The sequence below is a fragment of the Ornithorhynchus anatinus genome, chromosome 1 (assembly GCF_004115215.2).
Source record: "Ornithorhynchus anatinus isolate Pmale09 chromosome 1, mOrnAna1.pri.v4, whole genome shotgun sequence".
NCBI lineage: Eukaryota > Metazoa > Chordata > Mammalia > Monotremata > Ornithorhynchidae > Ornithorhynchus > Ornithorhynchus anatinus.
This window is the reverse complement of record NC_041728.1, coordinates 52,935,498-52,954,692: the sequence shown is the minus strand read 5'-3', so window position 1 is coordinate 52,954,692 and position 19,195 is coordinate 52,935,498.

Sequence of the window (19,195 nt, the reverse complement as noted above, 5' to 3'; positions counted from 1 at the left end):
TTACCAACCCCAGAGTTTATCACAGTACTTGACAGTAAGTAATAACAAATAGTACAATTATATTTTTTCTCTGCCCTTCTTCCACTATCTCCGGTACCTCAGAGAAGTGCAGTAGGGAGCATAAATTGTTTCAGAATTCATTTAATATCTTCCAAAGGGAGGAAAGCCAAGCAGAACCTACTGGAATTTCAATCTCTGATTCTAGTCAGTCAATCAGAATCAGTTAACAATCAGATAATCAGATCAGATAATCAGTTATCTGCCTAAACAGCTGGGAAGCTAAACTTTTAGTGTTATGTTTATCTTCATATATATTGGCTGAGGGGGTTAATCTCATGGAAAAAGCATTACGACTTCAGCAGTGTTAAGTGAGGTCTGGCCAATGGTTCATCTAGTTTACTTTTCTGCCTCTGGCAGTTAGTGCCCCCCAAAACAAGCTTGTGGTGGTTTTCCTTCCCTTTCTCTCTCTCTCACTCATTGGTGAGGTGGGGCTAGTTGATATTAGATTATCTGCCATACCACTGAAGCAACGGTGAAGCCAAATATTGCTGAAAATGCTGTGGAGATTAGCATCTTCCCTAGCCACCACCAGCTCAGAGAGGGTGGCAAAGGTGACAGGTCTGGAGGCTCTAGGAAAGGAGACACCTCACATTGAGACACGGTGTCTTTCAGTGGTGTTTGGAGAAAGGTTTGAGACTATTTTAAGAAGGGGGAGAACCTATCACATTGCCAGGTCTGGGAGAAAGCTGAGAAGACTTCTTCTCTGCTGCTTAGCCAGAGGCCAAAAGCTTCTTGCAGGGAGAGGAGTGTTGGGGAACTCTTCTAATATTTTCAAATTCAAATACCTGCCTTCTTTCTCCTAGCACCCAACTCCATTCCTCAAAAACCTATCATGAAGCCATCATCCATGAATCTCCCTAAACTCTTCTTAAACCTAACTCCTCTCATTTTTCCCTCTAACAACCCTATCATTTCCCTCTAATAACCCATTAAGAAAACTCCTTCAACCTATTTGATATTTTCAGCATGCACAACTTCATGAAGCAACAAATTCCATTTGCTTCGCAACCCGAGTGTGAAGAAGGGTTTCCATTTGTTGGTCTTGAATCTATGGCCCCTGTAAATAACAATTCTGCATTCACCCTGCTCATTCTCTCTGATTTTGATTTGTTGACTTCAGTCCTGTCCTTTCACAGCCTGCACATTTTCAGGAATGAAAATTCCTAATAATTTCCACCCTTGCAGCTTCTGAAGGTGAACTTGGAGCACCTCTAACAGTGGTAGGCCTAGGATGTGTTTTACTTATAATAACCCTGCTAGAGGTCTTACAAAAGAAGTTCTACCTGGACAGGTATAACCTGTGCCATATAGTTGATTCCTTGACTCCTTCTGTCAAGGGCAGTGACCAAGTTAAGTAAACCTCTTAAACCTCTGGGCCTATTTTTATAGCCTCTTTATGGTTGGAGAAGCTGCACTTAAAAGATTATGGAGGTTACTTCATGTCTTGGTAGCCGGTGCATTCTAGGGCAAGTCAGGTGGATCTCAAATCAGTGTGTATTTCCACTCACCTCAGAGATCATTCTGCAGCTTGACGAAGAGGCACTGGTTCATGGTCACTCACATTCTGTCCCTTGGGAAGAAGGTTAATATTACCCATGAGGAGAAAATTCAGAAAAAAGTCACATGTAAGGCTATGGAACACCTGATATTACAGTGAGCACATAACAAATACCCTTTAAAAAAATGAATTCTCATCTAGTATTCCCAAGGGTTCTTTCCTTACCTAACGCATAGCCGTGTACAGCTATTAACAGAGAAGTTACATGAGGATTTCAAGAGCTAAAGCAGAAGGAAAATTTCCTCTCAAAAGTTTTGCATTCCAAAGGGAACAGTATTTTCCAAGGTAAAGACTCATTAGGCTAGGGTAACCAGGGTCAATGCTTATGAATTGAGGACACTCGGAATCAACATAGTCCAGTGGAAAGAGCATGAGCCTGGGAGTCAGAGGACATGGGTTTGAATTTCTACTCTTGCATGGGCCTTTTGTGTGACCCTGGGCAAATCACTTCTCCGTGTCTCAGTTTCCTCACCTGTAAAATGGGGATTCAATGCTTATTCTCCCTTCTACTTGGACTGTGAGCCTCATGTGGAACAGGACGGTGTCTGACCTGATTCTCTTCTGAGCTGCAGAATGAGAGCTGAGGCAGAGGTTGGCTGGGGGCTTCAAATTAAAGTACTGGACATAAAGGGATCTGGTGCTAAATCTGTGCTGGTCAAGGGACTGCTGGTAAATTGGACTGTCTGCTATAAAACCAGGTGAATGGCCACCCTATCATAGCCCCAAGGTGATTGGGGAAACTCACCTTACTTAAAAAAAATGCACCAAATAAGTATTCTGTTATTTAATGCTAAATTGTAGGGAAAATCCTGCAAGCGCTCCTGACATTGTGTCATCACCAACAAATAGACTAGTTATGACTGATGGCACTAATAAATACCCAAGGAATCAGACATTACTACACCATTATTTTAAACTGTTGCACATAATGGCTTTGCAAACATACTTGCACTTCATGTAAGAGCAAGACTGCAAGTTATGTATGTGACAATTGAAGGGCCATGTACCTACTTGTAGTACTGAATAGAAATGTATAACATAGAAATGTATATATACCAACAGGTTTTTGCAATCTATTCGCTGAGGCCTGCTTTAAATGGGCCATTTACTAATAAGATGGGGGAATAGATTCATCGGTACACTCACAGTGCATATTTATAGACATACACATTTGGGCAAAAGTATATGGAAGGAGTGCTTTCTCCATGCTACTTGTTCGATTATTCCCCACCCTCCTCTCTGGGTTGACTCTGAACCTTGCTGTGTACTCCTTAAGCACTCTGATATTCACCCAGGCCAAAAATACTTAGGTAAATATTCTTATATTCCATTATTACCCTATCACTAATCTACTTTAATGTCCATCTCCCCTCTAGACTGAAAGCTCCTTAGGGTCAAAGATTGTGTCTACCAGCTCTGTTGTATTTTACTTTTCTAAGCACTTAGTACCGTGTTCTGCACACGGTAAGCACTCAATAAATACCGTTGTTGAGCATTTGATTACTACACCCAGACAGAGTAACAGTCAAGCAGCGCAGCAGAGGATAAACCACCATCTGCCTGGAGCAGCCTTAATAAGTTTGAAAACATTTTCCAGAATCCACTTGCTTCTTAATGGTACTAACTTGTTAGTCAGTAATAAGGAGTTTGCTCCTAGGATTTATGCTGCAATTTAGCACCAAAAACTGGCAGTAGAGATTTATCTGGAACATTGTGTTCTCCTGCTACCTCTGGATTGGTCTGGGGTTTGTCTGATTGACAGCTGCTGGTTCTGATGGTGTCAGCAGCCTGCTGCCCAGCCTGCCTGAATCAATCAATAAATAAATTGTGGTATTTGTTAAGCAGTTACTATGTGCAAAGCACTGTTCTAAGCGCTGGGGGATACAAGGTGATCAGGTTGTCCCACGTGGGGCTCACGGTTTTGTTTTGTTTTGTTTTAATCCCCATTTTACAGATGAGGTAACTGAGGCACAGAGGAGTTAAGTGACTTGCCCAAGGTCACACAGCTGACTAGCGGTGGATCCGGGATTAGAACCCATGACCTCTGACTCCCAAGCCCGTGCTCTTTCCACTGAGGCACAATCAATGATATTTATTGAGCCCTTACTGTGTGCAGAACACTGTACTTAGCGCTTGGGAGAGGACGATATAACTAAGGGGACTGCCCAAAAGGCCACTCATTGATGGGCTGGAGGGACATGGAGGGAATGCAGGGAAGGTTTTTAATAAAGGCTGTCAATAGAGAAGCAGCATGGCTTTGTGTGGAGCACGGGGCTGGGAGTCAGAAGGACCTGCACTCAAATCCCGGCTCCCCGACTTGTCTGCTGTGTAACCTTGAGCAAGTCATTTTACTTCTCGGTGCCTCAGTTATCTCATCTGTAAAATGGGAATTAAGACTGTGAGTCCTAAGTGGGACAGGGACTTTCCAATCTGATTATCTTGCATCTACCCCGGTACTTAGTTCAGTTCCTGGAACACAGTAAATGCCTAACAAATGGCATAAAAAACAATTTTAAAAAGTAAGTCAAGGGTGCTTATCTCAGGGCTCCTGAGAGAGGCTCAAAGGAGGGATCAGTGATGCCCAGAGTGACCGGAGTCCCAGTACCATACTGGACAAACCAGTTTTCAATAGCCAATACCTCTACCATCTTGTTTTATTCTGTCAAGTCATCTTGGATCCATAGTGACTCCATGGAAGCGTCTCTCCCAGAATACCCCACCTCCAACTACAATCATTCTGATAGTGTATCCAGAGAGTTTTCTTGGTAAAAATACAGAAGCGAATTACCATTGCCTCCTTCCGAGCAGTAAACTTGAGTCTCTGCCCTCAACTCTCTCCCAAGCCTCTGCTGCCCAGCACAGGTTTTGACTTGTAGCAGAGTGCCTTCCACTCACTAGCCAATGGCCAAGCTAGGAATGGAATGGATATAATAATAATAATAATAATAATAATAATAATGTTGGTATTTGTTAAGCGCTTACTATGTGCCGAGCACTGTTCTAAGCGCTGGGGTAGACACGGGAATCAGGTTGTCCCACGTGGGGCTCACAGTCTTAATCCCCATTTTACAGATGAGGGAACTGAGGCACAGAGAAGTTAAGTGACTTGCCCACAGTCACACAGCCGACAAGTGGCCGAGCTGGGATTCGAACTCATGAGCCCTGACTCTAAAGCCCGTGCTCTTTCCACTGAGCCACGCTGCTTCTCGTGCTTGACTCTATGCCCCTGCTTGACTCTCCCTCCTGTAGTAGAGACTGATAGAGTACTGGAAACACTCCAGGTGCCATCCTGAGAGGGGACCTCTACCATACCAGGAGCTTTTATGTCCATTTTTAAATTTCAGTGCCAAGATTTCCACTGCCACAGCTCCTATCACTGAGTTCCTCTGCTCACACTAACCTGAGAGGAGAATACAAAAGGTCTGGAGAAATTGGGAAATATGAGGTACCCTCAGTAAGGAGTCAATCAATCAATCAACAGTGTTTATTTAGCAGCTAGTTACTGTGTGCATAACACTGCACTACACACTTGGGAGAGTAAAATAAAGTTCTTAGACACCATCCCTGATAAATGCTCTAAATTTGGGCCAATGTGGACTGAATTGAGCAGGCTTCCACAAAATGATGGCTATGTGATATGATCATATCTCACTGCCTGATCGTGTTATGGTTGAGATGTCATCCTCTTTATTTATTTTTTTCAATTGGTATTTGTTAAGTGCTTACTATGTGCCAGGCATTGTACTAAGTGCTGGGATTGATACAAACTAATCAGGTTGGACACAGTCCCTGTACTACATAGGGCTCACAGTTTTAATCCCCATTTTACAGATGAGGGAACTAAGGCCCAGAAAAGTGAAGTGACTTGCATAAGGTCACACAGCAGACAGTGGGGGGAGCTGGGATTAGAACCCAGGTCCTTCTGACTACCAGGCCAGGCTCTATGCACTAGGCCATGCTGCTTCTCCCATGTCATGTGAATTTTGGGATCTGCATTTTTGCAGCGCTGTCCCTGGCTACCTTAGTGGGGCTCAGATACAAAACACAGGGCAATCCCCACTGATGTTAGTTTCATATTTAGCATTAGCCTCCCCCCATGCAATTCAGGGAAACGTTCTGAGTCTGAAGGTTGCTAAATCCTTGACTGGGTTCAAATCCTAGAATATTTTTCCTACATAAGAGAATCTATATTCATCACAGTCTTATGATGCACGTGTTTCTAAGAGCTTGTTTCTACACAGGCACATCAATTCCCTTTGGCCAGCACCATTTCAAAAGAAAGCCTCCTTTGAAGGGAATGAACAAGTAGACCTCTTGGGCTATTATTTTACAAGTCAACACAACAGGGAAATTTAAGTACTGCAATAGAGGGTTGTTCGTGGGTGTAAAAATTCTTGCATGGTGAAACTGACAGAAAGAAATTAAAAAGTGAGGTAATAGGTGTTACCCCAAATCCTTGGTGCTGGAAAAACTAGGATTAAAGACAATGAGTTTCTTCTTAAAGATATCCCTTTGTTGAGGGTAGCATCAGGGTACAAAAGAAAGATATCAGCTCCCAGACAGAGTTTCCATCTGTAGAAATAGCTGAGCTTAAAAAAATCAAAAAGCAATCACATTCTGGGTCTGCTTACTGAAAAAAATATTTTGACAGTTCATTTTCTTGGTATCTCTTTGTTTTCCAGGCTCTGTGTAGGGTTTTACAAATGCTTAATATTCCCCCAAGGCAACAGAATGAGACCAATACACTCTCTGTGGTAAATATCTAATTAGGATGCTTCTAAACTGTGTATTATTTACTGGCAAGAATGTATCTTGGGCCAGTAAGTAATTATTATTTGCCCAGGAGATGGGTACGGTTCCGTCTTTACACTTAAATATGTAATTAGATAGTTTTTAAACATGCAGTCAGCACCTGATGATTTGTCTGTTTCTTTTACCAGAAAGCTACATGCTACAGTAGATAAATCAATGAAGGCTAAGTCAGATAATACAAATCACTGGCCCGGATTCCAAGCTCATGGTGGGCAGGGAATGTGTCTGTTTATTGTTATATTATACTGTCCCAAGTGCTTAGTGCATTGCTCTGAAAACAGTAAGAACTTAATAAATACAACTGACTGACTGACTGACATGCCCCAGAGAGGGAAGGGGAGGATGGTAAGGAGGATGATCAAGTCCTGAAGAACTTTTGTGAGTGTTTTCTTGCTGTGGAGCTTTGCTTTCCAGTCTGTCCACATCCCTCTAGATGGCAACTTCAAACAGGAAAACCTACATCACCCAGTGCTGCCATCCTCAGTGTGGACACTGGCTACGCCTGATTCTCTCTTCTGCAAACAAAAATTTATTCATTGGTTCTGACCATAAGCAGCTCAGACCAGCGAAAATATGGGTGTGTGTATAGGAAAACAGTCTGCACTTTGTTTTAAAGAAATAGGTACTCTAGTCGCCAGAAACTAAACAAAATATATCCATCAAAAGCCAACCATGATAGAATTGTGTATATTAGAGAAGCAGCCAGCCAGGGAGATGTCACCTAGTTTGTTTTTTTCTTTTTTATGGTATTTGTTCAGCAATTACTATGTGCCAGGCACTGTTCTAAGTGCTGGGGTTGATACAAGCTAATCAGGTTGGACGCAGTCCCTGACCCACATTCATTCATTCATTCAATCGCATTTATTGAGTGCTTACTGTGTGCAAAGCACTGTAGTAAGTGCTTAGGAGAGTACAATATAACAATAGCAGACACATTCCCTGCCCATAATGAACTTACAGTAGAGGGGTTCACAGTCTTAATCCCCATTTTACAGATGAGGGAACTGAGGCCCTGAGTAGTGAAATGATCTGCCCATCGTCACATAGCAGACAAGTGGCAGAGCTGGGATTAGAACCCAGGTCCTTCTGACTCCCAGCCCCTTCCTCTGTCCAGTGCTCCTAAAATGCAGTGGTTGCTTTCTTGCCGACCTTTACATTATGGAAAACATGCATTGTAGTACTCACTCCATGTCTAATACCACACTTGTGCACAGAGCTATTTCTTCCAACGCCACATTACAGCATATCCAGACAGATGCATGCTGTGAGAATACTGCTTCTCAATTCTGTTGAGTGCTAGTCAAATCGCAAAGTGAAGAAACCTCCTCTCACAGAACTTAAGGTACTGAGGAGGAGTTGGAGATCTTCAGGAAGTCATCTTTTCCCACTGATATTACTGAATAGTCTAGCAGGACCCAGCCCCGTGTGACCATACAGGATGGGAAGGACTTTCAATTCTGCCAGTGGCAAGCTCACAAGACAGGCCCATGACCAGTCATCCCTGGTGAAGACAACAGGAGCCGAAGGTCAGTGTATTTGTGCACATGCTCGGATGCTATTCAGCCGGCAGAGAGTCTCTCGGCTGGTGTAACCGAACATGACCAAGAATAGACGAGAGAGGCCCTCCTCCTAAGGTAGGAGGGTGTTCATTTGTTCATTCATCCAGTTGTATTTATTGAATGCTTAATGTGTGCAAAGCACTGTACTAAGCGCTTGGGAGAGTACCATATAACAATGAACAGACACATTCCCTGCCCACAACGAGCTCACGGCCTAGAAGGGGAGACAGACATTAATATACATAAAAGCTTGCATGCATCTGTGACTCGAGTCATCTTGTGGTCTGGGGAGGGTTTCTCAAGGCTGTGAAACTTGAGGGCTGCGAATCTTTGCAAAGTTCCCATTAGATGGTAATTAAACTTTGCTTTAACCTCATCTCTGACAACAGCCTGCTGAAATTGAGTGCTGGAGAATGTCGATGGTCAGGAAGTTTTGTGTGAGTTTCTCCAATTAATGCAAAACAAAAGACTGCAGCTAGAATTCTCTCTGGTACCAATTTGCCTCCTCTAGTGACTCCTATTTCCAAGACATCTCCGTTCTGCCTAAGGATTGCTCACTGCTTTGTTATACAATACTGAGGAAGCTTTGTCTTCTGGCAACTTCACTGGTGATTTCTACCAGGTACCTCCACAAGGTTTTCTATTTTGGCTCTGCAAGGAGTTTCTAAAGCATTCTCATGTGGAGGAATGTTTGATTGTAAGCTTCTCGAGGGCAGGGATCATGCCTACTAACTCTCTCGTGCTCCCCCAAGTGCTTAATGTGATGTTCTACCTAGAGAAACTTCTGAGTAAATACTATTCATTGATTAATTGATTCTCTAGGGGCAGGGATGTGTAGACTTGAGGTTCCCATGATGAAAATTCCCTCTCCCCTAAATTTTCCCTCACATATCCTCACCCTCTTACTGAAGCTCCCCTCACATTCAGCTCCTATTAAAAACTCATGCACACCAGAATGCACATTCCTAGACATCCCTATACGTGCATGAACACAAAAGCACACACAAATACCAATCACCTTGCCCTCTCCTATCTTATCTCACTGATTTCCTACTACAATCCATCATGCTGTCTTCACTCCTCGAATGCCAACTTACTCACTGTGCCTCGGTCTCATCTATCTCACTGCTGACCTGTCACCAAGGTCCTGCCTCTGGCCTGGAACTCCCTCTCCCTTTATAATCAACAGACCATTACTCTCCCCACCTTCATGTAATTTAGGTAATTTATTAATTTATATTAATGTCTCTCTCCCTCTCTAGTCTTTTAGCTTGTGGTGGACATGGAATGTCTCTGTTATATTGTTATACTGTAATCTTTCAAGCTCTTAGTAGAGTGCTCTGCATATAGTAAGGACTCAATAAATTAAATTGATTGACTTCAAAGCCTTATTTAAAATCATATCTCCTCCAAGAGGCCTTCTTCAACAACCCTCATTTCCTCAACTCCTTCTCCCTTCTGCATTGCCCTTGTACTGGATTTGCACCCTTTATTCACCCCACCTTCACAGCATTCATGTACATATCCATAATTGATTAATTTATATTAATGTCTGTCTCCCCCTCTCAACTACAAGTTCCTTGGGGGCAAGAAGCATGTCCATAACTCTATCAATATGGTCCTCTGCACGCAGTAAGCTCTTAGTAAATATGAATGATTGATCGATTGATAGATATCCTCCACAGACAAACAACCCTTCTATAGTCCCGAGTAAGCAAACAAAAAATTCCAGTTAGTGTAGGCCTCAAACTCGGAGACAGGGCACTCCTGTATCAATTATTCTTGTGCTGCTGCTGGTGCTGCTGCTGCTGTTTCTTTCTGGGACCTCAAGAGTTTGATCATCTCCCTCCACTGTCCACCACGAAGGCTGTACTTCCTCCAGTGTTTCAAAGTACTCCCAGTGGTTTGCTTGCCCCACTGCCAACCTCTGCACTAAGGGATACAGGAAATACAACAACACTGAGCAGATAACAGAGCATGTGCAGCAGAACCTTGAAACTGAATATAGGTTCACTGATAAATAGCTGATTCTTAAGTAAGCTCCTTGTGAACAAGGAACGTGCCTACAAGCTCTATGATTTTTTACTCTCCAGGTGGTTAGTACAGTGCTCTGCAAACAGTAAGCACTTAATAAATGGCATTGATTGATTAAATAATTAGGTTGTTGGATTTGTAAGGCCTACAGTGTCCAGTCTGGTTCTTAGCAGACACACGGACACACACATGCACACACAGAGTCGAGGTTCTGTTAGGGATGGGAATGATCATCAAAAATGTAGTGACCTAAATGAAAGGAAGGTGTTGCACTATAATTAGCATAAGGGTAGATACAGTAGAAGAAGATTGGACACAATCCCCAAGTACTGCACACAGCAAGCACTCAATAAATGCAATTGAATGAATGAATCCCTGTTCTGCATGGGGCTCAAAGGGGAGGGAGAACAGGGTTTTCATCTCCATATTTACAGAGAAGTTAGCTGAGGTACAGAGAAGTTAAATAACTTGGCCAGGGTTTCTCAGTAGGCAAGTGTCAGAGTCGGGTTTAGAGCCCAGGTCCTCTGACCCCCAGGCTTGTGTTCTTTCCTCTAGGTCATGCTGCTCCTTAGCTGCTTGCTGAGTTTTGGGGAAGAATTACTTTCTTTATTCTGAACCTTTTTCAAAAACATCCCCTGTCTGGATCTCAGTCAACCTTGAGAACTCCTGGTTGGCTGGTGCTTCGGTGTTCCAGGAACAAAGTGGAGCAGCAGGCTTGGAAAAGCCTCTTGAGAAGCTAATTAAATGATGAGAAGAGCAAAAGCCAAAATGGGATCACTGAACATTTAGCCCAGGGTCAGGAAAGGCTGAAGTTTCTACTCCAATTTTCTCTAAGCTCTCAGAAAGCAAACATACGTACACAGCCCCACACACACACGCAGTCAAGGACAGATTAGAAGGCTATATATCACTACAAACATGAAATGATGATCTTTTCACCTAGGTAAGACTCAACTGATTCATTGGTGACACATTTATATCATTGATTTTTCTCTTTTAAACAACCTGATCAATTTGTCTGGAGCTCAGCAAAACGTATTAACTTAAGCCAGAAATCAAAAGCAGTTTCTTGTCTGATGCTTGGTTAGTGTCTTAAGTTCCGGAAATGCACATTTCATTTATATTTCATAAAGACCATTAAGACGATATGATTGTAATGAGAACAGATCTCAGTTATAGACCACCTCCTCCAAAAGGCCACTTCCTGGGGCTCAGTGTCTCCAACTTTACACTGAAGACGCATTCTCAGCAAGGGCAATGAAAATGGAACCTGCCTAAAGTGAATCTATTTTTACATAGGAAAAGGAGGGTTGGGTTCAACTGCCCACAAAACGTGAATGAGAATTCATGTCAAAAGAAACAGAGTAGAGCAGGGGTTGCCTACCATTAGCTAAGTGGCCTGAAAAAGTTAGTAGGTCTTCCAAAATTCCAGGTTTGCACATATACCTAGACTACATTAAGCGAGCATGTTTTGGCTCACCCAACTTTTCTGTTTAAGCCTTGATGTTTGTTTAGTTTTAGCCTCACTGGAACCTGAACAGTCTGAGGCTCAGCATCTAACTAATGCTCTCAAAGATAGGGGCATATTGGATATAGTAAACGTCAGTGGTGCCACAACTCTAATTCTGCTCCTCAAAGTCTGCTCCAGGAATCCTGACAGCAGAATAGTGGCCTGATTGACAGAGTGCTCTGGCTTTGCCAACCCTCATCCATTTCTCCTAACCAGGCTGGGAACTGTAGACTTCTGAAGCTCCAGGGGAGAGTTCAGAGCCTGGCAGGCTAGAGAAGGATATATGGAAGGAGTGAGGTCAGGAGAGGAAGAGCAGGACTGCCAGGACCTCTGAATATCAATGGTAAATGTGTACTTTTCTCAGAGCCAATTCACAGAAGCATAGGAGGCCTGGCAGTCAGAAGGACCTGGGTTCTAATCCTGGCTCTGCCACTTATCTGCTCTAAGACCTTGGGCAAGTCACTTCACTTCTCTGTGCCTTAGTTACCTCTTCTGTAAAATGGGGATGAAAACTGTGAGCCCCATATGGGACATGGACTGTGTCCAACCTATCTTGTATTTAACCCAGCACTTAGTAAAGTGCCTGGTACATAGTAAGAGTTTAACACACACCATAAAAAAGAGGCATACGCAAGGAAACAGACAGTGATGATGATCATTATCGTTATCATCAGCAATAGTGGCAGCAAGAGCTTTTATTGAGCACCTACTAGCTGCTTAGGTACTAAACAGAGGATGCTCAAGACAGGTTCCCTACCCTTGAGGAGCTTCCATTCTAATGGGTAAAACAAGTACATTCAAAGTGAAAAATTCAGGGAGCGGTGTGGCCTAGTGGAAAGAGTACAGGCCTTGAAGTCAGAGGCTCTGGGTTCTAATCCTAGCTCCACCACTTGTCTGCTGTGTGACCTTGGGCAAGTCGCTTGACTTCTCTGTGCCTCAGTTTCCTTATCTTTAAAATGGGAATCAAATCTTACTCCTTCTTAGACTGTGAGCCCCACGTGGGACAGGGAGTGTGTCCAACCTGAATATCTTGTATCTAACCCAGCATTTAAGACAGTGCATGGCACATAGTAAGTGCCTCACAAATACCACAATTATTATTATCTTTACTATCATTATTAATAATGAATACCCAAGAGTCAAAGAATGAGGGAATAGATAATAATAATGGTATTTGTTAAGCACTTACTATGTGACAGGCACTGTACTAGGCCCTGGGGAGAATACAAGCAAATTGAGTTGGACACAGTCCCTGTCCCATGTGGGGTTCACAATCTCAATCCTCATTTTGCAGATGAGGGAACTGAGGCATAGAGAAGTGAAGTGACTTGCCCAAGGTCACACAGTAGCCAAGTGGTGGAGGTGGGTTTAGAACCCATGATCTTCTGACTTCCAGGCCCGTGCTCTATCCACTACGCCATGCTGCTTCTCTACTACGCCATGCGGCTACAAGCTACAAGCACAGGTAAACAAGTAAACAATAAACCCATAGGTGATAATGAGAGTGGAGTTGGCTGTGGGGTTAGCATGGCTGGGGTGGATCAGAAAATGCCTCATAAAGGAGTTAGCTCTTTATAAGGGCTTCGAATGAGGGAAGAAATGAGGTTTGCAGCCGAATGGCTGTCAGGAAAGGGGAATGGGTCTAGCACTGGGTTGGAAAGACAGTTAAAGGATTTGATCAGATGGAGCAAAGAGCAAGGAGCAGAAAAAGAGAACAGTTAGACATGAGGAAGGTAGCTGATGGAAAATCTGAAAACCGACAGTCAGAAGCTTTTGTTTTAAGGAAGACGCAATGGGGAGCCACTTAGTTTGGGGAGTGGAAGAGATGTGCTCCGGGTAGTGTTTTAAAAGAATTGATAAGTGCAGCTGCTGAGTGCAAGATAGAGCAAGAAGGACAAGGCTGGAGGCAGAAGACCAGAAAGGGAGGCAGTTACTAAATAGCAAGCAGAGAGTTAGAGCTTCAACCAGGGTGGTGACTGGGTGGGTGAAGAAGAAGGGGCAGATCTATGAAATATGACCGAAGAAACAGAGGCAGGAATTCAGCACACACCATAGACATACCTTGTAACGAGGAGCCCAATTTAGCTTTCTCAAGGTGAACCATGCTGAAATGAAGAAAAAAAAATCACCAGTTACCAATGCCCTTGGGTTTGTTTTAAAATAGGTCTGAGGAACCTAAGGCCACTGGAGCAAGTGGGATCAATAATATTATTTTTCCTTTTCTATACCGCTCTGTAATTCCCCTGTCTGGAGCCACAATTTTTCAATGTTTTGGCTTTAAAGCACTCAATCACCTTGCCTCCTTCTACCTCACCTCACTACTCTCCTCTTACTACTACCCAGCCCACACACTTTATTCCTTTAACACCAACCTATTGCCCACATCCTGCCTTTGGCCTGGGACACCCTCCCTTTTCATATGCTACAATGACTCTCCCCACCTTCAAAGCCTTATTGAAGGCACATCTCCTCCAAGAGGCCTTCGCTGACTAAGCCCTCTTTCTTTTCTTCCACTCCCTTCTGCATCACCCTAACTTGCTCCTTTCATTTATGCCCCCTCCCAGTCCTATAGCATTTTGTGAACATATCTGTCTTCTTATTTATTTATATTAATGTCTATCTCCCTCTCTAGAAAGTAAACTTATTATGGGCAGAGACTGTGTCTGTTATATTGCTTTACTGTACTCTCCCAAGTGCTTAGTACAGTGTTTTGCACACAATAAGGACTCAATTAATACAATTGACTTACTGAGTGACAATACATTGCCCTCTCTGACCCCCAATTCCCCTCTTTAAAGACCTTTTGCCCTTCCCATGCAAGTCACTAGTTCTTATAGAACACTTGGCATAAACAAATGGTAAATAACTGCAGAGAGTTATTTTTCATTTGGTTGTGGAACTACTTCAGGATGGATATTGGCAGCAGTAAAGATCAGGACTGGAAGAAAATTGGTGATGAAAAATAAAACCATACCCCTAAACTGTAGTAGAAACAGACTCGGATAGCATGGCTGGAACTCATGTGGATTACAACTTGGAACTTAAAATTGGAGAGGATAAAAAATCATGAACTCCATGAGGGTGGCAAAATGATTCTGTTTATTGGGGAGTCAAAGGGGAAACCCTATCGTCATGCCAGCCTTTATTTTTTTAAAAAAACTGATCTATGACAGTGTCTTTTCAAAGTTCAGCCAACAGTGCCTTAGCCACCTGACATTTAATTATTGTAACACCTGCAGGGTCAGTAAGTTGAGTCTCCTCAGCATGTTTCCCTGGGATGTGTCAAAGAGACGGTTTCAACTTGACAGCTGACATATTGAAAACAATAACAGTATTCTCCAAAAATACACACCCAAAACACACACACACATACACACAAATGGGCAGTGAAGAGGATTTATAAAAATCTGGATCGTCAGACTCTTAGGAGAAGATGAGATGCTTCTAAACAAAAAAAAAGCTCACTAAAGAAGAAAAATAGTATTTTTAAAATACTTGAAATATCATTGTAGTGCACCATAGTTAGGCACAAAACTGGGCTAAAGTATCCAGAAGCAGCGTGGTTTAGTGGAAAGAGCCCAGGCTTGGGAGTCAGAGGTCATGAGTTCTAATCCTGGGTCCACCGTATCAGCTGTGTGACTTTGGGTAAGTCACTTAACTTCTCTGTGCCTCAGTGGCCTCATCGGTAAAATGAGGATCAAGATTGTGAGCCCCACGTGGGACACCCTGATTACCTTGTATCTACCCCAGCACTTAGAACAGTGCTTGGCACATAGTAAGTGCTTAACAAATACCTCTGTTATTATTATCAGGACTGAAGATCCCAAGTTGTCATCCCAGAGCTTAGTACAGTGCCTGGCACAAAATAAGCACTTAACAAATATCATCATTATAATCTTATCCAGAAATGGAAAATGGACTCAAACAAATGAACTCTCTTCAAGCCCTAAATGATCTCCAAGTTAGTGGTCTGAAAGGTTATATTATCTCAACATTTTTGCTTTCACAACCAAGTAAGCTTTTTTTGATATTTCAGCTTACATATTTATAGTGGTATTTGTCTCCCTCTATACTGTAAGCTCGTTGTGGACAGATAATGTGTCTGTTTATTGTTGCATTGTACTCTCCGAAGTGCTTAGTACAGTGCTCCACACACAGTAAACTGCATAATAATTATGATTGAATGAATGCTTACTATGTACCAGCCACTGTAATAAGCCCTGTGGTGGATACAAATTGATCAGGTTGAACACAGTCCCTGTGACCACATAGGGCTCACTGTCTTAATCCCCATTTTACAGATGAAGTAACTGAGACACAGAGAAGTTAAGTGACTGGCCCAAGGTCACACAGAAGACAAGTGGAGGTTGGGGATTAGAACCCAGGTCCTTCTGACTCCCAGGACCATGCTCTATTCCCTGTTTTTCACATTCTACCAGTTACGCACTTTCTTATACACATAGCCACCTTTCCATTCTCTTTCTTTCCTCTCTGTACTGCATTTCATGTCTATCTCCCTACTGGATGGTAAAGTTCTTGAGGGTAGGTATTGTACCTCCTAATTCCATTGTACTTTTGCAAGCACTTAATGTAGTGCTTAATAATACATAATAGACATTCAAAAAAACCTACTGATTGGTTGATTAATTAATGGTGAGTAGAATTCAGACCACGGTGAGGTCTTCAAAGAAGCCTGTTGATATTGCCAAGGCAGAAGTACTGTGGGTGTCCTCTGCTGTTTATCTAGTGTCCTTTTATGTCGAGGTGGCTAGAACCATTTACTAATTTATCAGGCTAACCTGGATGTCAGGTGACTCAAAAGAATAGAAACAATTTCTAGCTCATATCAAAGCAATTTTGGGTTCCATCCTGGCACATTTCCAATCTATTAGGATTCTTTTCCTCCTAATGAATGTTCAGTAGTTACACATGCCGACCTATTTTGTTCTAGACTAACCAGAGATGTTGTGACTGATCAATGAGCCAGAGAAAGACAAGCAGGTCAGGAGACAGGAGTGAGAATCAGCTTTCCTTTTTCCAAGTTAACCAAGGAAGACAGTGCAACCTGGAGTGTCCTCATTTTTGGAGAATTTCTGAGAAAGCCCTGCAAAACCAAAAGATTTGTTTTTTCTACATGCAGAAAAAGCCTCTATTGGTAACCAATAGATACAGGAACACAAAAGTGCAGAAACATTCCTTGACATGAGCAGCTCTTCAGAAATGCCTTAGACCAAGAATTCGCTTCCTCAGAAGCATTGTTATTTTGGCTAAGGACTGCTCATGATTTTGGTTTAGATATTATGTGCTGTCTGAGTACAGCATATTTGTGTAGGATATTGTTCTCTCCCAAGTGGTTAGAATAGTGCTCTGCACATAGTAAGGACTCAATAAATACCATTGTTTGATTGATTAGGTCACCAAGGATGGAGCTTCCACCTCATCCCTTGATAGTCTACTCCAATATTTTATCACCTTTTCCTCTTTCCAACTGAAAACCTCTCAGCCTTTAATTAAAATGTTTTTCCAGATCTCAGTGACATGAAGAACAATTGGTCAGCATCCTTCATATACACTCTTCCAAGAATTGGAGACAGTTTTTATGTTTGTTTTTTGTTTATTTGTTATTTTATGGTATATGTTAAGCACTTATTATATGCCAGGCACTGTACTGAGCACTTGGGTAGATACAAGATAACCAGGTTGGACACATTCCATGGAGTTCACAATCTTAATCCCCAAATTAGAGATGAGGCTAGTGAGACACATAGAGGTAAAGTGACTTACCCAAGGTCACAGAGCAGGCAAGTGACAGACTTGAGATTAGAACCCAGGTCCTTCTAACCCTTAGTCCTGTGCTCTATCTACTAGGCTACAATGGTTCTCTTATTGAGTTACCTATTGGCCTTTCTCCTCCAAACTAATATCAGTTGCTTATACCTTCCCTCAGTGAGAGGATTTATTTTCCAATGACTAAAGCATTTTTTTGTCACTCTTCCCTGAACATTTTCCAGTTTCTCCAGTGCAGAAATTGGATGTGACCAAAAGTGATTACTTCCAATAGAGTGATTTATTTTTGTCTTCCTTTTAAACAGTGAAAGCCAGTAGAGAGTCCAGGTTCCAGGCCAAGGGACTAATCCTTAACTGTCTGAAACTAAGGCTGGCCCTCCATTTCTATGGAAGGGCCCCACAAAATAATGGACACTGGAAGGCACTATTCCAAGTGAACCCTATTTCGTCTGAAGACACATGGGCCTGATGGAATGATGAAAAAATCCTATTTTGCGTGTGATGTTTTTTGCTAGATTCAGTTTCTGGATATCTGTGTTGGTTAAAACTGTTTAAAGATTGGAGCCCACTGAGAGGGGGAATTGTGGCTTTTATGGGTTTATTTATTGCCCGTCTCATTGTAAATATTTATAGACTGAAATTAATGAGCAGGGCTCCACTCTGTTACATAGATGAAGGCACAACAGAAATGAAGATTACATAAATGAAGCCTCAGTGATTTAAATCTTCTACTTTTGACAAATAAACTGCTCCTTTCAACTCTAAATGTAATTAGCCAATCCAGCTGAGAATAGGGAGGAAGTGAGAGAAGACAAAACAAACTCATACACAGGCACCTAATAAACGACCATTTTGTGTGAATGATCAATAAATTGATATTTGTTAGGCTCTGGATTTGTCTCTCTCTCTTTGTCATATACTTGTTCTCCCTCTCCCTTAGATGGTGAGCCCCATTTGGGCTGGGGACTGTATCTGACCTAATTATCTTGAGTCTACCTCAGTACTTAGCACAGCGTAAATGCTCAACACATGCCACAATTGCAGAAGACAATCCAGCCTGGTGTGGGACAATCAGGAAAGGAACCCCCCTCTTTAGGTAGAGGCCTCAGGAAGGATGGGGTACCAGAGGTAGACTGAAAATAACAGGTTCTGAAAGTTGAAAACACATCAGAAAATAGCAGATCAGCACTGAGAAGTAGCATGGCCCAGTCGAGAAAGCAAGGGCCTGGAAGTCAAAAGGACCTGGGTTCTACTTCCAGCTCCACCACTTGTCTGCTGTGAGACCTTAGGCAACTTCTCTGGCCCATGGTTACCTCACCAGTCAGGCAGTCAATCATATTTATTGAGTGCTTACTATACTAAGTGCTGGGGAGAGTACAATATAACAGTGTAACAGACACATTCCTTGCCCACAATGGGCTCATGGTCTAGAGGGAAGACAGACATTATTATAAACAAAATTACAGATATGTACATAAATGCTGTGGAGCTGGGAGAGGAGATTAATAAAGGGAGCAAGTCAAGGCACAACAGAAGGAAGTGGGAGAGAAAAGGAGGACTTAGGGAAGGGCTTTTGGAGGAGACATGCCTTCAATAAGACTTTGAAGTGGGGGAGAGTAATTGTCAAATATGAAGAGGGAGGACATTCCAGGCCAGAGCCAGGATGTGGATGAGAGGTCAGCAGCAAGATAAATGAGATTGAAGTAAAGTGAGAAGATTGGCATTGGAGGAGCAAAGTGTGCGGGCTGAGTTATAGTAGGAAAGTAGCAAGATGAGATAGGAGAGAGAAAACGTGATTTACCCCATCTGTAAAATAGGATTAAGACTGTAAGCCCCATGTGGGACATGGGCTGTGTCCAACCTGATTACCTTGTA